The sequence below is a fragment of the Ipomoea triloba genome, chromosome 13, assembly GCF_003576645.1.
Source record: "Ipomoea triloba cultivar NCNSP0323 chromosome 13, ASM357664v1".
In the NCBI taxonomy this organism is placed as follows: Eukaryota; Viridiplantae; Streptophyta; class Magnoliopsida; order Solanales; family Convolvulaceae; genus Ipomoea; species Ipomoea triloba.
The window spans coordinates 17,554,732-17,564,270 of record NC_044928.1 but is presented as its reverse complement, the minus strand read 5'-3'; the positions used below and the strand labels follow the sequence as shown (position 1 = coordinate 17,564,270).

General features: G+C 35.4%; 5 non-coding genes across 5 annotated transcripts; all 5 read right to left on the bottom strand.

The window, feature by feature from the left end:
- Positions 1–685: 685 nt before the first annotated feature.
- TRNAA-AGC lies at positions 686–758 on the bottom strand. Its single transcript has one exon. It is a non-coding gene; the product is annotated as a tRNA-Ala (tRNA).
- An 831-nt stretch (positions 759–1,589) lies between these two features.
- Positions 1,590–1,662, bottom strand: TRNAA-AGC. Its single transcript has one exon. It is a non-coding gene; the product is annotated as a tRNA-Ala (tRNA).
- A 706-nt stretch (positions 1,663–2,368) lies between these two features.
- Positions 2,369–2,441, bottom strand: TRNAA-AGC. Its single transcript has one exon. It is a non-coding gene; the product is annotated as a tRNA-Ala (tRNA).
- Positions 2,442–3,147: 706 nt separating this feature from the next.
- TRNAA-AGC lies at positions 3,148–3,220 on the bottom strand. Its single transcript has one exon. It is a non-coding gene; the product is annotated as a tRNA-Ala (tRNA).
- A 705-nt stretch (positions 3,221–3,925) lies between these two features.
- TRNAA-AGC lies at positions 3,926–3,998 on the bottom strand. The gene has a single exon. It is a non-coding gene; the product is annotated as a tRNA-Ala (tRNA).
- Between the last annotated feature and the right edge of the window lie 5,541 nt (positions 3,999–9,539).

Sequence of the window (9,539 nt, the reverse complement as noted above, 5' to 3'; positions counted from 1 at the left end):
AAAAAATAAGATAAATATATGTGTTTATAAGGGCATGTGTTAAACAAGGTAATTGATTTGACTCAATCTTTTAATTGGACTTGATTGGTGTGCAATTACATTCAAATTGATAACATCAATCCAATCTTAAATTATAACAGGCCAGGGTTAGAGTTTGTTGAAGAAGAAAAACAACTAGGCAATTCAAATTGTACGAACCTTGAAGAGCCTCATTATATAAGATAATTGACTAGCTAGCAGCTCTCGCCTTTACATTCTACATAAGAAAATAAAGATGGCTAAGGCAAATGCATTTAAGCAGAATATCCACACAGATCGAAGTACTATTGGTCAAGCAATGAATGAACAACAAGAAACTTTGATGCCAAATACTGGATAGTGATGTTTTCACTCACAAAATTATATTCGCTTTGCACAATATATTACCCTTTATTGAGATAAGTATGACTACCAATAAGAAAAGCAATGCATTGTATGTAATTGCAATGGCCTGTTCTATGAAGCAAAAAGTTAATTCCTAGAAATAAGAAAGAAAATAATGCTTTTGTGCTTTGATTTATAAATATATTAAAGAACGTAGAACCATAGAAAATATTTTCCCGTCACTAACTAAAAAACTTGTAGATCACAAATTACATTTCTCGCCAATAAATTGAAATTATTCAAGCTTGTATATTACAGGAATTAGAGATGCGGGGTATCGATCCCCGTACCTCTCGCATGCTAAGCGAACGCTCTACCATCTGAGCTACATCCCCGCACTAAAAAATAAGACGCTCTACCATCTGAGCTACATCCCCGCACTAAAAAATAAGATAAATATATGTGTTTACTACATCCCCGCACTAAAAAATAAGATAAATATATGTGTTTATAACATCCCCGCACTAAAAAATAAGATAAATATATGTGTTTATAAGGGCATGTGTTAAACAAGGTAATTGATTTGACTCAATCTTTTAATTGGACTTGATTGGTGTGCAATTACATTCAAATTGATAACATCAATCCAATCTTAAATTATAACAGGCCAGGGTTAGAGTTTGTTGAAGAAGAAAAACAACTAGGCAATTCAAATTGTACGAACCTTGAAGAGCCTCATTATATAAGAGAATTGACTACCTAGCAGCCTCGCCTTTACATTCTACATCAGAAAATAAAGATGGCTAAGGCAAATGCATTTAAGCAGAATAACCACATAGATCGAAGTACTATTGGTCAAGCAATGAATGAACTACAAGAAACTTTGATGCCAAATACTGGATAGTGATGTTTTCACTCACAAAATTATATTCGCTTTGCACAATATATTACCCTTTATTGAGATAAGTATGACTACCAATAAGAAAAGCAATGCATTGTATGTAATTGCAATGGCCTGTTCTATGAAGCAAAAAGTTAATTCCTAGAAATAAGAAAGAAAATAATGCTTTTGTGCTTTGATTTATAAATATATTAAAGAACGTAGAACCAAAACGTCGAAAATTGATAGAAAATATTTTCCCATCACTAACTAAAAAACTTGTAGATCACAAATTACATTTCTCGCCACTAAATTGAAATTATTCAAGCTTGTATATTACAGGAATTGGAGATGCGGGGTATCGATCCCAGTACCTCTCGCATGCTAAGCGAGCGCTCTACCATCTGAGCTACATCCCCGCACTAAAAAATAATATAAATATATGTGTTTATAAGGGCATGTGTTAAACAAGGTAATTGATTTGACTCAATCTTTTAATTGGACTTGACTGGTGTGCAATTACATTCAAATTGATAACATCAATCCAATCTTAAATTATAACAGGCCAGGGTCAGAGTTTGTTGAAGAAGAAAAACAACTAGGCAATTCAAATTGTACGAACCTTGAAGAGCCTCATTATATAAGAGAATTGACTACCTAGCAGCTCTCGCCTTTACATTCTACATAAGAAAATAAAGATGGCTAAGGCAAATGCATTTAAGCAGAATATCCACACAGATCGAAGTACTATTGGTCAAGCAATGAATGAACTACAAGAAACTTTGATGCCAAATACTGGATAGTGATGTTTTCACTCACAAAATTATATTCGCTTTGCACAATATATTACCCTTTATTGAGATAAGTATGACTACCAATAAGAAAAGTAATGCATTGTATGTAATTGCAATGGCCTGTTCTATGAAGCAAAAAGTTAATTCCTAGAAATAAGAAAGAAAATAATGCTTTTGTGCTTTGATTTATAAATATATTAAAGAACGTAGAACCAAAACGTCGAAAATTGATAGAAAATATTTTCCCGTCACTAACTAAAAAACTTGTAGATCACAAATTACATTTCTCGCCACTAAATTGAAATTATTCAAGCTTGTATATTACAGGAATTGGAGATGCGGGGTATCGATCCCCGTACCTCTCGCATGCTAAGCGAGCGCTCTACCATCTGAGCTACATCCCCGCACTAAAAAATAAGATAAATATATGTGTTTATAAGGGCATGTGTTAAACAAGGTAATTGATTTGACTCAATCTTTTAATTGGACTTGACTGGTGTGCAATTACATTCAAATTGATAACATCAATCCAATCTTAAATTATAACAGGCCAGGGTCAGAGTTTGTTGAAGAAGAAAAGCAACTAGGCAATTCAAATTGTACGAACCTTGAAGAGCCTCAATATATAAGAGAATTGACTACCTAGCAGCCCTCGCCTTTACATTCTACATAAGAAAATAAAGATGGCTAAGGCAAATGCATTTAAGCAGAATAACCACACAGATCGAAGTACTATTGGTCAAGCAATGAATGAACTACAAGAAACTTTGATGCCAAATACTGAATAGTGATGTTTTCACTCACAAAATTATATTCGCTTTGCACAATATATTACCCTTTATTGAGATAAGTATGACTACCAATAAGAAAAGCAATGCATTGTATGTAATTGCAATGGCCTGTTCTATGAAGCAAAAAGTTAATTCCTAGAAATAAGAAAGAAAATAATGCTTTTGTGCTTTAATTTATAAATATATTAAAGAACGTAGAACCAAAACGTCGAAAATTGATAGAAAATATTTTCCCGTCACTAACTAAAAAACTTGTAGATCACAAATTACATTTCTCGCCACTAAATTGAAATTATTCAAGCTTGTATATTACAGGAATTGGAGATGCGGGGTATCGATCCCCGTACCTCTCGCATGCTAAGCGAGCGCTCTACCATCTGAGCTACATCCCCGCACTAAAAAATAAGATAAATATATGTGTTTATAAGGGCATGTGTTAAACAAGGTAATTGATTTGACTCAATCTTTTAATTGGACTTGACTGGTGTGCAATTACATTCAAATTGATAACATCAATCCAATCTTAAATTATAACAGGCCAGGGTCAGAGTTTGTTGAAGAAGAAAAACAACTAGGCAATTCAAATTGTACGAACCTTGAAGAGCCTCATTATATAAGATAATTGACTAGCTAGCAGCTCTCGCCTTTACATTCTACATAAGAAAATAAAGATGGCTAAGGCAAATGCATTTAAGCAGAATATCCACACAGATCGAAGTACTATTGGTCAAGCAATGAATGAACAACAAGAAACTTTGATGCCAAATACTGGATAGTGATGTTTTCACTCACAAAATTATATTCGCTTTGCACAATATATTACCCTTTATTGAGATAAGTATGACTACCAATAAGAAAAGCAATGCATTGTATGTAATTGCAATGGCCTGTTCTATGAAGCAAAAAGTTAATTCCTAGAAATAAGAAAGAAAATAGTGCTACTGTGCTTTGATTTATAAATATATTAAAGAACGAAGAACCAAAACGTTGAAAGGTGATAGAAAATATTTTCCCGTCACTAACTAAAAACTTGTAGATCAATAATTAAATTTCTCGCCACTAATTTGAAATTAGTCAAGCTTGTATATTACAGGAATTGGAGATGCGGGGTATCGATCCCCGTACCTCTCGCATGCTAAGCGAGCGCTCTACCATCTGAGCTACATCCCCGCACTAAAATATTAGATAAATATATGTGTTTATAAGCGCATGTGTTACACAAGGTAATTGATTTGACTCAATCTTTTAATTGGACTTGATTGGTGTGTAATTACATTCCAATTGATAACATCAATCCAATCTTAAATTATAACAGGTCAGGGTCAGAGTTTGTTGAAGAAGAAAAACAACTAGGCAATTCAAATTGTACGAACCTTGAAGAGCCTCATTATATAAGAGAATTGACTACCTAGCAGCCTCGCCTTTACATTCTACATCAGAAAATAAAGATGGCTAAGGCAAATGCATTTAAGCAGAATAACCACATAGATCGAGCTAAGGCAAATGCATTTAAGCAGAATAACCACATAGATCGAAGTATTATTGGTCAAGCAATGAATGAACTACAAGAAACTTTGATGCCTATTGGTCAAGCAATGAATGAACTACAAGAAACTTTGATGCCAAATAGTCAAGCAATGAATGAACTACAAGAAACTTTGATGCCAAATACTGAAGCAATGAATGAACTACAAGAAACTTTGATGCCAAATACTGAATAGTGATGTTTTCACTCACAAAATTATATTCGCTTTGCACAATATATTACCCTGTATTGAGATAAGTATGACTACCAATAAGAAAAGCAATGCATTGTATGTAAGTGCAATGACCTGCTCTAGGAAGCAAAAAGTTAATTCCTAGAAATAAGAAAGAAAATAATGGTTTTGTGCTTTGATTTATAAATATATTAAAGAACGTAGAACCAAAACGTTGAAAATTGATAGAAAATATTTTCCCGTCACTAACTAAAAACTTGTAGATCACAAATTAAATTTCTCGCCACTAATTTGAAATTATTCAAGCTTGTATATTACAGGAATTGGAGATGCGGGGTATCAATCCCCGTACCTCTCGCATGCTAAGCGAGCGTTCTACCATCTAGGCTACATCCCCGCAGTAAAAAATAAGATAAATATATGTGTTTATAAGGGCATTTGTTAAACAAGGTAATTGATTTGACTCAATCTTTTAATTGGACTTGACTGGTGTGCAATTACATTCCAATTGATAACATCAATCCAATCTTAAATTATAACAGGTCAGGGTCAGAGTTTGTTGAAGAAGAAAAACAACTAGGCAATTCAAATTGTACGAACCTTGAAGAGCCTCATTATATAAGAGAATTGACTACCTAGCAGCCCTCGCGTTTGCATTCTACATCAGAAAATAAAGATGGCTAAGGCAAATGCATTTAAGCAGAATAACCACACAGATCGAAGTACTATTGGTCAAGCAATGAATGAACTAGAAGAAACTTTGATGACAAATACTGAATAGTGATGTTTTCACTCACAAAGTTATATTCGCTTTGCACAATATATTACCCTTTCTTGAGATAAGTACGACTACCAATAAGAAAAGCAATGCATTGTATGTAATTGCAATGGCCTGCTCTAGGAAGCAAAAAGTTAATTCCTAGAAATAAGAAAGAAAATAGTGCTTTTGTGCTTTGATTTATAAATATATTAAAGAACGAATAACCAAAACGTTGAAAAGTGTTAGAAAATATTTTCCCGTCACTAACTAAAAACTTGTAGATCAAAAATAAAATTTCTCGCCACTAATTTGAAATTATTCAAGCTTGTATATTATAGGAATTGGAGATGCGGGGTATCAATCCTCGTACCTCTCGCATGCTAAGCGAGCGCTCTACCATCTGAGCTACATCCCCGTAATAATAAATTAGAAAAATATATTTGTTATAAGGGAATGTGTTAAACAAGGTAATTGATTTGATTCAATCTTTTAATAGGATTTGACTAGTGTGTAATTATATTCCAATTGATAACGTCAATCCAACTTAAATTCTAATAGGGCAGGGTCAGAGTTTGTTGAAGAAGAAAAACAACTAGGCAACACTGATAAGCACCAAGAATAGCACTTATAAGGGGTCTTTATTAGATTAAAAATGCATCGTTTTGACATCCGACTACAAGAATTGCATGCATTTTAGCTCAGATGTGATCAAAATCTCCTAACATCATTTCTAGAAAGAGTTTTGAGGTATTTTACAGGTTGGAGAGGGATTTGAGGCTAAAATAGAGCAAAAGACAAACAAGTCGCAATGCAGTAGCGTCCCACGCAGCCTCACACGCGTGTGGCTGGGCGTGGAGTAATTCCAGTAAGCTCCCACACTCACCACCACGCGTGGAAGCGAGCGTGGTCAGCCAAGGGCTATTTTGGGAAATTTGTTCCCTTTTTGTCACCTATATAAATACCTTTTCCCCAAAACCTAAGAACAGGAGGAATAGATAAGAAAATTCATAGAATAGGGTAGAATAGATCTAGAGGGTTTTCTCCCCTCTTGGGGGAAAATTCCTTACTCTCATAGTTTAGATTAGATCAAGGGCAAGAATGAAGATTGGGATTTCAAGATCAAGGTTGTAAAGATCCCCTTTCTAAGGGTGGTAACCATTCTCTCCAATTTCTAATTCATACTTGTTTCTTTGAATTTTCCTTTCTTTTTCTTGTTTCTCTAGTATGATAGAGTAGATTAGATAAGGGATTGGTGGCCCCATGGTAGATCTATGTGGATGTTTAACATTATCGCTTTGAATTGTGAGTTGCTTAGTTGTTGGATGATGAACTTGTGTGGATGATGTTCTTCAAGCTTTGTGCCTTTTGTGGCCACATTAGGTAGCAAACCCAAAGGAAGTGAGTGTGTGCGCGATAGCGGCCACTCACGAGTCTAACTCACCCACATCTCCGCTCTTAGTCCGAAAGGACGAGATCCGAGAGGAGTGGTAGACAAAGTGTTCGATGAAATGCCCCAACCGAATGAGGATGTGGGAGTCCAAAGTGTGACGCCACTTGGTAGTGTGCCACGAACTCCCTAGTCTATTCCACGACTTGCACTCGCAAAACCATCCAAAGATAGACCACATGGAAAAACCTAAAGCCCCAATATCCACTTTACTTTTCTTTTATTTATTTTACACAACCACTATCAACCTTCCCCCTTTTACAAATGAATCCAAACCCTTAGCCAATCTCGTAACTCTTTTCCTTCAACCTCTTAGATGCCAACACACTGGTTCAGTTCCCATTCGCCATCCTTGAGAGACACGACACTCGGGGAGTCTTGACTCTTCGTTTTACCACCTTCACCACACTGACCCCATACAAACACAATCGATCAAAATGGCGCCGTTGCCGGGGATGGCAAACGGTTTCTAATAGTGTTAACATCTTAGAAGTAGAATTTTAAGAGTTCTTGAATTGCTTTCTTTTTGTTTATTTTATTTTCTTATTTTTGGTTACTTGTTTGAAAAGTGAGCTTATATTGCGTTGAATATCTTGCGCTCTCTTGCAACTACTTTTAGTTGCAAAATATTTGTTGTTGGCTAAGCTATTGTGCAAGAAATTTTCTTTATCAAATCGTTTGAAGCTTGCCAATAAGTGCTAAAATGAATCCCCATGGTTACCCACACCATGGTGGACAATCCTATACAAATCCTCAACCCCAACCATATCACTATTACCCCCATTCCACCTATACTTACCCTCCACCAACATACCACTATCCACCTCCATACCATTACCCAATTCCACCAACATATCATTTACCACCTCCATATCACTATCCAATCCATACACCAAATCATCACTACGTCCTTATGAAACACCACCTCCACATTTCCAAGAAACTTACGCTTCACAATCACCAAATTCACAAGAAATTGACTCATTAAGCTCTAAAGACATATCCCAAAACATAGAGAGTAAGCTTGTGCAAATGATGCAACAACTTGATCCAAGCTATACTCTCGAGTCAAATTCATTTCCCGATTTCCAACTAAACACTTACTACCCACCTCCATCACAAAACCATAAAGGAAACAATACTACATATTCCTATAAAACACTACATTCTTTCCCACATAATACCCATACCAATCCTTGTAATCCTATTCCACCGGCCACGAACGAAATTGAAATCCTAAAAGCAAAAATTGATGAATTCACGAGGATGGCCAAGGAGGATACGGCTAAACTAAAAGCCGAGATCAAGAGCGAACTAAAGGACTATCTCGCTACCCTCCGGGAGGAAGGACTTCCATTAGAAGAAGTTGAAACGAAGATGTTGTCTATGATGGAGGAGCTTATGAAAATGAATGAGTCCCGAGCCAACTCCACCATCATAGATGACATCCCCACTTTGGAAGCCCATCCAAGGATTGTACGAGAGGTTGAAGAAGCTCAAAATGCTAAGGGAGAGGAGAGTTTTAAAGAAATAGATGATTGTTATGCCCCGGTACTCGAAGAAGTTCCAATCTTAGAAATGGAAAATCAAAAGGAGGTAGAGATGGAGAGTGAGGATGAGGACATCGAAGTAGTTTGGGAAGAAGAAGAGCCGAGTTATGGTAAAATTCCTAATCCCTCTTGTGCTCTTAGTGAAAACATCCTTGTGGATGACTCCCTTCGCCTTAATACTTCCATCATATGTGATTATGATTGCTTTAAATTTCGGGAGGATGATTCCATGGAAAATTTTGATGTATTGATTAATGCTTGTAAGGATTCTATCTTGTTTGCTACCGATTATGATTGCTTTAATTTCTTGGAAGATGAATCCTTTGTTTTGGGTAAGAATGAGATGGTGAGTGAAGAGGATGATGCTTCATTCTATTCGTGTGAGAGTGATGAAGAAAATGTGTGTAAGGAAGAGATAGTGGGAAATAATACGTCTATCACGATCAATCTTATGGAAAAAAATGAGTGGAGAGAGTTGACCACACTCGAAATTGAGGAAGGGTGTGAGGAGATATGGTTTGAAAGAAATGAGAAAATCTTTAGAGGGAGAAGAGAGGAAAAAGAAAGGGAAGTAGACACCATCCTAGAAGAGCTAAGGAGGGTGTTTGAGTCTAGGATTCTTCCAACCATGAATTTTATCTTTCCTTTATCTTTGTGGAAATTCAAGGATGTTTGTAATACCCCGTATTTTATTAACATTATCCTAAGGCGTTGACATTCCTAAGTTATGATCTTCAGATATTTCAAAAGAATTTTTATAAGTGAGTATAGTTGTTATTAAGCTGCGAACCTACGTACCGGTCACGAACCGTAAAAATTTTAGGAACTACTATTCGGACCCGTTTTTCCTAGGAAATGGATTTTTAGACATCATACTATTATTCTGGATTTTCCTATTTAATTAGATTAGCCCATAGCATCTAAAATTTATTTGTGATCGTACATCGCGAAATTTCGCGGTGTACCGAACCTAGCCCAATTTTGAGTTCTAGACTGGAATAAATTTTTAGTTTCGGAAATTCTTCTATCTGGATTATTTTCCACCGAAACTTCATCTGTTTGGACCCCAACTGATAAGTTGGAAGATATATTATATATATAATTGTGGATAAGTATTCCACATACATTATTTTATTATCATCATTAATATTATTATTATATATATAAGTGTGGATAATCATCCACATATTTAATTATTATTAATATTATTATTATTATTATTATTATTATTATTAT